We start from the raw sequence: 9234 nt of genomic DNA, 5'->3' as shown, positions 1-9234 counted from the left end.
CCCAGAAGTGGACCGGAAGTACTTCTGGTCCACTTCTAGGTCCACCACTGAGCATGTGGGAGACCCCCCCCCCCCACAGTCCTCTGGCTCAGTGATTTGCTGTGGGCGGACCCCAGGTGCACCTCTAAACCCAGGAGGCACCAGTCACCAAGTTGGGTGGGCGTGGGGGGGGGGGGGCATGCACTCACTGGCGAACCCAGAAGGGGACCAGAAGTGCTTCTGGTCCACTTCTGGGTCTGCTGCTGAGCAGGCTGGGGAATCCCCCATGATGAGCCACCTGATACCTTGAGGTATGTAGAAAAAACATTTAAAGCGGTGTCTATATCTGAATCGCTGAATCTTTTTGAATCTCTCCGAAATGATTTGGAGGGTTCTGGTTTGATTTGGAGAGATTAAAGGGTCTCCTGATTTGATTCAGATTCAGAGATTTGGCTGCTGAATTGGGCCAAATCTCCGCTGAATTGAATCAGGGACCAAAGCTTTGCACAGCACTATCATCCAAATCTATTTATTCACTACTACTAGTAGTATATTACTACTGATCTGAAACATGGAAACTTGAAGTTTAACATACTTTGATACATGTAACTATTACAAAAGAATTAATATTTTACCTTAATAGAAGTTTGTTAAAATTAAGGCAGAAATCAACTGTTTCCTGGATTGGGACAAATTCCTATTCAATCAGCATTTGGCAGGATGACATCCATAATGTTTTGACTAGTCAGATCAGATTGCTACCAAATCAGTGTTTCAAGGCTATTGTACTCATGAGAATATTGTCATAATTTTCTCAGAGAAGGCAACAGATCTTTATAATACATTGTTCTTGGTTAACCTGTTGCAAACTGAAGTCAAACCACACAGATTTTAATTCAGCAATAAAAACTTAATTATCTTTTCCATTTTTATATTGCTTCCTATGAGCAGAGTAGGCATCAGCTTTAGATTCTTGGCACCTTATTAAATACATCAGTCTTGAAATTTGAAGGACCCTGAAAAATGTGGCCTTTTATGACTTTCATCAACCTTTTAGAAATGAAAAAGCAACCAAGGATTATTTAAATAATGAATTATTTCTGGGAAAGGCTACAGAACTGATTTGTTATTCAGAATAACTGACCTATTGCACTTATTCTAACTGAGCATGGAAAAAATATAATTGGGATTCCTAACAATGATATTTAACATCAATATATAGTTAGAACCTGCACTATTGTAGATCTGTACAAAGCTGACACTTTTAACATTGTTTCATAACTCTGTTACAATTTTAACATTCTGCTTCATATGTTGGAGTTTAACTGCAAAATAACAAAACAGTTTAAAACACTAAAAACCCATTAATCCTACACACTACAAGGATGACGATATGCTTACAACGGCCCTGTTCAGGACAATGAAAAAACGTTCTTTTATTCCTAATTCAAAACTTAGATATGGAGTTTTAGACCCTTGGCATTACTATATTGTACCTGAGCCTCTAACTGCCTCAACACAAAAGAGGTTTGCATTTTTTACATTCTTGACCCTGCATTACGCTGTTAGCTGGAGAACAGAGACTAATGTGTGGTACCTTGCTTCATACTGCTTTTGTGGCTCTCACTGTTTAAGGGAATAAGTAAATAATATCTTCAGCCTTTAACCTCATTCATAAAACACACAGGTCATAATATATCCTGCAATTTAAATGCAAACATTCTTTAAACAAAACTAGTCTTGAAGTCACTTGTGAATAATATATGGAAAGGAATTAGGTGCAATAGTCAACAAGTATGATTTTTTTTCCACATCAGTCATCTCTCCACATGAAACAACAATTAAAATAGTTCAGAACTGCAAGAGTTATGACAAAATGAGTTTGTTATTTAGATTCCCAAGTTATCAACTTGGTGCATAAGAAGCTTATTGAAAGTTTAAAATGTTAATTGTGAACTTGCAAAATCAAGAAAAACATGAAAAATCCTTAGTCTCTACTTTGCTAACCTTCAGTTTACACGTTTTTTCCTGCAAATGCAAATATATACTTATATTAGAAAGTTCTAAGGAAACGGTTCAGCTCGGTCACTAACAAAAAAATTTTTAGTGAAGGAAAGAGATGGTAATGATAGAATACAACATTACAATTAGCCATACTGCAGTGAACAACACATCCAAAACCTCTTTCCTGGGTTTCTTCATGGAAATATTTTTTTTCTATCAAGGACTTCACAGGAACCCAGGTGGGAATCTGGAGAATCAGTCCTTGTGACTAAGTACAGGCGATAAAACACCAGAGGCTGAATCAATTAAATCTCTGCAGGTTAGCTGAAGATGCATAGATTGAACCAATAAGCAAATGAACAGACATTCACTTCTGATTTCAGAAATGCAGCTACATGCCAGGAGTGGACCAGGTTAGAAGCTGGGAGGAGCTAGAGCATGCCTCCCCACTCAACTGGAGCAGACAGTTTGGGCCAAGGCTAGCCCACCCACCCTGGAGTGTTTGCGGTGGACGTGAAAAGCATCCTGAGATGCTGGGGGACTATGAGTTAACTTGAATCTGTAAGGGATCTAGGACAGAAGTTCAATAAAAGTATTTAATCTAAATCAATTACGTCTGATCTGACATCCATCCAAGTTTATCGTAAACTGGGTTTGGCCAGCTTGGAAGTGGTTTGTGTGCACTGAATTTCTGTTTTGTTACAGGTTTCAACCAGTTTATGATCACTTATACTGGTTTATGTGTAATTTATGTCTCTTGCCTATAAGGGATGCACTTTGCCCTTTTCATAGATTTCATAGACATTAGGGCTGGAAGGGACCTCAAAAGGTCATTGGGTCCACCCCCCTGCGAAAGAATCCCAGGAAGTGAGGCTCAAAGTATCCCAGGAAGATGAACGTCCAAATGTTTCTTGAAAGAGTCTGGAGTAGGTGCTTGCACCAGCTCTGGAGAGTAGTCTGTTCCAGGCCTTGGTTGCTCAGAGAGTAAATAAGTTTTTCCTTATGCCTAAAATGGTCTTGGCAGGAGTTTGTGACCGTTGGACCTTGTCATCTCTTGGGGTGCTCTGGTGAACAGGTATTCCCCCAGATCCTGATGCACACTCCTTATGTACTTATAGGCTGCCACCAAGTCACCCTTCAGCCTGTGCTTCTCAAGACTGAAAAGTCCCATGGCTCTCAGACTCTCTTCATAAGGCCTGTTTTCTTGCCCTCTAATCATGTGTGTGGCTCTCCTCTTCTTTATGTCCTTCCTAAGTTGTGGAGCCCAGAATTGGATGCAGTGCTTCAGCTGTGGCCTCACCAAGGCTCAGTACAGAGGGAGGATGACATCCTGGGTCTTGCTCAAGATGCATCAGTAGATGCAAGCCAGAGTTTTGTTCACTTTGCCAGCTGCAGTAGTGTATTGGTGGATCATATTCATCTTGTGGTCAATCATGACCCCCAAGTCTCTTTTTGGTCATGGTGCTAGCGACTGTAGCATTGCCGAGCCTATAAGTGTGATGTGGGCTTTTATTCCTGAGGTGGAGCACCTTGCATTGCTCTGTATTGAATGCCATTTAAAGAGGGCAGTCCCCTGTGGTTCCAAGGTAGACTCCTTGTCTACCACACAGAAGACCTAGGTTCAGTTCCCAGACACCCATAGAACTATAGCCATGGAAGCACCAAACACCTGGACTCAGCCTGGTCTTTGGATTCTGTCTCAGTGGCTTAAAGAGAGAATGGAAGGTCTGGGAAGCCTCCATTTCTCAAAAAATTCCTGTCCAGGCATATACAACAAAGGTCTGGGTGGCCCTCATGCATACACTGTGATCCAGGAGGATCAACAATTATCATCAATCAAAGAGGCAGAATGATTAACTTATGACAACATTTTTCCCCCTTTGCTGCTGGACAATCCCTTAGTGGGGGAATTTTGCTCAGATTATACAATGAGATAACCCAAAGTTAAGTTTGTTCTTTGTATTTCAAGCACTATTGTATTTCTGTAATAACATTTCAAATCCATTCTCAGTCTTCCTTTTTCCTTTACTAGTAAACCAGTTTTCTCTATATCAAAGTACCCTATGAACATATTCCTCTATATTTTTGTATGAGTTATCTTCATGTACAGTTCAAGGAGAATATTGTGTGAGAGAGGAGGATTTACCAAAAAACCCAACAATAAAAAACCTACTTAGAAACTTTTAAGATGAGGGACAGGCAAAAATCATGTTTGTTTTTTTCCCCAGATGGTAAATTCAGTTCCATCATTTCTCCCTTTGACTTTTGAGGCACAATGGCAGAGCAGTTAAGGCATCTCTTGATAGTTTAAGGGGCACAAGATTGATCCAGAGAGAAACTCAGTGGCTGAGGCTGTCCCTAGTTGACCCAACTAGATCACTCTTCATCTTGGTCTTATTTTTTCCATATTCCTAACAGACCATCTCTTGCACCATCAGAGTTATAAATAAAAATTAGCCACCTTTCTTCTTGTATGCCATTTTCATTTTTAAATCTCCATTCTTCATTGCCTTGACTGGCATATAATACCTGGTGTAAAATGATCTACACCTGGCATTCTGGCATTAACCTTTCTTAGGCCAAAATCCAAAGAGCTATCTTTGAAACTCAATAATATTCTTTCATAATGAAATGGGACATTATTTTGCATGTCTTTTTTCCTAGAGAAGTAGAAGGGTAGAGGAGAATCATAAAAAAGGCAAAAATATGGAATGAAATTCTATAATACAATGGCATCCTAAGATCATATAAAAAGGGAGATTAGAGCTCAAAACATAGTAAAGAACAACTATATTGTCTCTTTGTTCTCAAAAGGAAAATGTGTTCAAAGGAAAAAGAAGGGGGAGTTGAAAATCTCACTCAGCCAATCTATTTGTTCTAAAGACACATTAGAAACACTTCATCCTTAACATACGGTTATCCCTTCTTCTGGAAATTCATTACTCTCACTCATAACTATATCTCACATTAAATTTACCCTTTTGATGCTGCCAAGATCAGTGCCTTCTTAAGTTATTTGATACATAAGTGATGACTGCATAAAGTAAAGCTGATACAGAAAATCCATTACTTGTGCACCTGAATTATAAAATCTAATAATCTTCACATAGTCATGTTCTACCCTCTTTTATCTATTTTCCACTACAGGACTAAAATGACTTGAACCATAGGCCAGTGAAATAAATGCGAGCCTTCATGATAATTTCAGTACAATGATCTGACTCCCATAATGGACACGTATCTCACTTTCAGCAAGTGCTGACAATGAATGTTTTGGTAAAAGATACTCAGTGAATTTGCCACTTTTTTTTTTTTTCCTTTGAAAGCAACATACATCTCACCTAGTACAGATTCAATCAATCAACTCATCTTTATGGTAAATATTTTCTGTAGTGCACAGACAAGATATTTATTTGGTACTCAGTGAATGAACAGCTCTAACCTGATTCATACAGGATTTGCTCAGTTAAAACCCCATGCATTCAGCTAATTCTCCTCTCATTGCTTCAGCTACTTTTCCTGGGGAAATTCAACTAGAGTAATGTTATTTAGGATAGGTTGCAATACATGATGAAGAAAAACCTGCCCACCTTGTTTCTTGAACTGGTTGTCCTTCATAAAAGTTTTCCTCTCTCAAAGTATCATTCTTTTGAAGAGGAGAATTGCTTCTATGATAAGGAAACACAGGTGGGCAATTGGCTTCCTGAAGGCTCATTAGTGCTTTGTTATGTTGGACACAAATTTTTAGAGTACTGGAAATGTCAGCTTCTCCAGAACATCTAGCAAATCTGGAGATACCTCTTAACATCAGTTTTTCAGGGAGAGTCATCAAGTGATATATGCATTAAAAATATTTCTTGCTGGTAAGGGAAAGTTTTCCATCAGAGACAGCAGTGAGTGACTTCCAGAACAAAGTTATAACCAAGTAAAGCTCAGTTTTTGTGAGTCTGAAAGACCAAGGGAACACTGGGAGATTTAATACTAATAAATCATTGCAGATGCAGGCAAGGATGTTAAAGCACTTTTTTCCAATCAATCCTTAACAAACATATGAAATAAGTATTTTGCTGATGGAGAAATCGAGGCACAGAAATGTGAGATGATATTTCCCAGCTCAACCAAGTAATTTTGAACAGGGGTGGGCAATCTTTTCCTGCTTCAGGCTGGAGTAACCAACAGGTGAGTGTTGGCTTAAAAATGGCCTTTAAAGGTTTGTTTTTTGGGAATTGGCTTATAGGTATAGATATATGCTTTATAATGGTTTAAGATGGGCAGCAGCAGTTCATTGCTAAAGAGCTGAGGTCTCACAGTCACATGAGATCACAGCCTTCAAGGCAGACAGGTTTTCTAACACAACAAGGACACATAGTCTAGAAAACAGTCTAGCTCAAAAGAGTAGCCTACACCAGCTGGAAAACAGGAAGCATTACCAAAGAGTATTACTCTGCACTCACCTGCACCTGTAGAGAGAAGTTGAGAAAAGCCAAGGCACAAACCAAACTCAAGCTAGCTATGGGAATCAAAGACAACAAAATGTCTTTCTTCAGATACGTGGGAAGACAGAAAAAGAACAAAGATAGCATTGGGCCCCTGCAAGATCCAATGGGGCAACTGACATCTGATGCCCAAGAATGGACCAATCTCCTAAATGACTTTTTTGTATCAGTTTTTCACCCTCCCAGGAGGATCACACTGTCAGGAATGGCACAAACCAATCTGGGAGCAGGCAACGAGCGCAAAATTGATGTGGATCAGGTTAAGGAACACCTTAAGAAACTGGACATTCACAAGTGCATGAGCCCAGATGGAATGCACCCAAGAGTCTTTAAGGAGCTGGCAAACATCATTGCACCCCCTTGGCAGAGATATTTGAAAAATTATGGTGCTCAGGTGAGGTCCTGGATGACTGGAAAAGAGCCACTGTGGTCCCTATCTACAAGAAAGGGAGGAGGGATGACCCGGGGAACTATAGACAAATTATTCTGATGTCCATCCCTGGAAATATCCTGGAGAAAATTGTCAAGGGAATCCATCAATGCCAGACTAATGGAAGGCAAGCTTCTGAATGCCATCCAAAATGGCTTTGTGACTGGTAGGTCTTGCCTGACCAACCTCATCTCCTTCTATGACCAGGTAACATGTGCCCTGGACAAAGGAGATGACATGGACATCATATACCTGAACTTCAAGAAGGCCTTGACCTAGTACCCCATGATGTCCTCATGGTTAAGCTGTGACCTTGATCATCATACGGTCTGATGGCTAGGAAACTGGCTATGGGGTCAGACCCAAAGAGTACTAGTTGATAGGAGCAAATCAACATGGCACTAGGTGACCTGTGGAGTCCCTCAGGGCTCAGTACTTGGGCCGGTACTCTTTAACATCTTCATCAATTATTTGGATTTGGGAGTCAGATGTGAACTGGCCAAGTTTGTGGAAAATACCAAATTATGGGGGAGGGCGGTCATACTGCAGGACAGGCTGGGGATACAGGATGACTTGGACATGCCCTTAAGGTGGGCCAACTGATGGCCTTCAATGCAGAGAAGTGTAAGGTACTGCACCTCAGTAGGAAGAACCCTAATATACTTACAGGCTCAGTAGTGTTACACTTGCTAACACCATGACTGAAAGGGACTTGGGGGTCTTGATTGACCACAAGATGAATATAAACCACCAATGCGATGCTGTGTCCTGCAAAGATAACCCAACTCTGGCGTGTATCCACTGATGCATCTCAAACAAAACCAGGGAACTCATCCTCCCACTTTACTCAGCACTGCTGAGACTACAGATGGAGTACTGCATCCAGTATTGGGCCCCCCACTTCAAGAAGGATGTGGAGAACCTTGGGAGAGTCCAGAGGAGAGCTACTCATATGATCCAATGCCTGGAGGGAAGGCCATACAAGGAGAGGCTGAGGGACTTGGGACACTTCAGTCTGGAGAAGAGAAGGCTTGGGGGGACTTGGTGGCAGCCTACAATTATGTAATCGATCCTTAACAAACATATGAATGAGGTACATCAGGACATGGGAGAACAGTTGTTCACCATAGCTCCCCAAGTGATAACAAGGTATAATGGCCATAAACTCCAGGAAGGCTGATTTAGATTAGACATAAGAAAGAAGTTCTTTACAGTGTGTGTGTCCAGGGTCTGAAACAAACTACCCCCAGAAGTGATGCAAGCACCTACTCAGGACTCTTTCAAAAAACAGGTGGATATATTTCTTGCTGGGGTCACTTGATCCCAGCTGACTTCCTGCTTCTGGAGGGGAGGCTGGACCCAATGATCTCATGAAGTCCCTTCCAGCCCCTGATGTCTATGAAATCTATGAATTCTATGAAGTTTGGGAATTGGAAGCATACACCATACTGGCCCATAACATGAGATAAAAGTGGCACCAGCTAACAAGGTCCCAGAGTGGGGTGGGGGCCTGAGTCCCAGTTTTGGGGGAGAAATTAAGAGAAGGCCCAGAAGGACCAAATTAGTATGTGTGCATGTAATGGGCTTGGAATGTGCTGATGACACATTACATGGATAGTAGGACCACACAGAGGAACCAACCAGAGACAGCCACAGATCGAACATCATCAGGAGCGAAGGAGAATACAGAAGCAGAGACTTGATAGTAACAAAGGGCCCCTCCTCCTCCTTGGTCCCTCCCTGTCCCCTCCTTGTTCTCATCCCTCCCTTGGTCTCATCCCTCCCCATTCCTCTGAGAGGGGTCCCCATCCCCGTCCCCTGGGAAGGAAGCCTGAGGCCACCATGGAGGGCACATGACCAACCTGGCTTATCTATCCCACTTGAGGGGGTGTGTGGACTTCAGCATCCCGCTAGACTGCTGATATGCTAACATGCTGACACTGAAGAGTGAGCCTCAGAGCCTGTGTCCTGACCAGATGTATTTTGACTCTGATGACAGCCCTAGGATTTGGTAGGTATATAGAGCTGTTTGATTGCTTCTATTGTTTCTTTTTTGTTATTACTGGGTATCCATAAATTTGCCTATTATCGAATGGGAAGGTTGTGGTCAGTCTGAGGGTAGGCCTCCCTTCCCCCTGGGAAGAAGTAGCCTGCACCCAGCTCCAGGGAAGACAGATGCTGCCATTGGCCCCAGGCATCAGTGGCAGCCACCTGTCATCTGGGCACATATCCGGGGGCCCGCACACCCAGGAGGAGTCTGGCACAGCCCAGCAGCACTCCCAGGGGTGTGGGCCCCCGGATCTGCATGCTGGATGACAGAAGGCT

The sequence above is a fragment of the Alligator mississippiensis genome, chromosome 5 (genome assembly GCF_030867095.1).
Source record: "Alligator mississippiensis isolate rAllMis1 chromosome 5, rAllMis1, whole genome shotgun sequence".
Taxonomy (NCBI): domain Eukaryota; kingdom Metazoa; phylum Chordata; order Crocodylia; family Alligatoridae; genus Alligator; species Alligator mississippiensis.
This window is presented reverse-complemented; position numbering follows the sequence as displayed.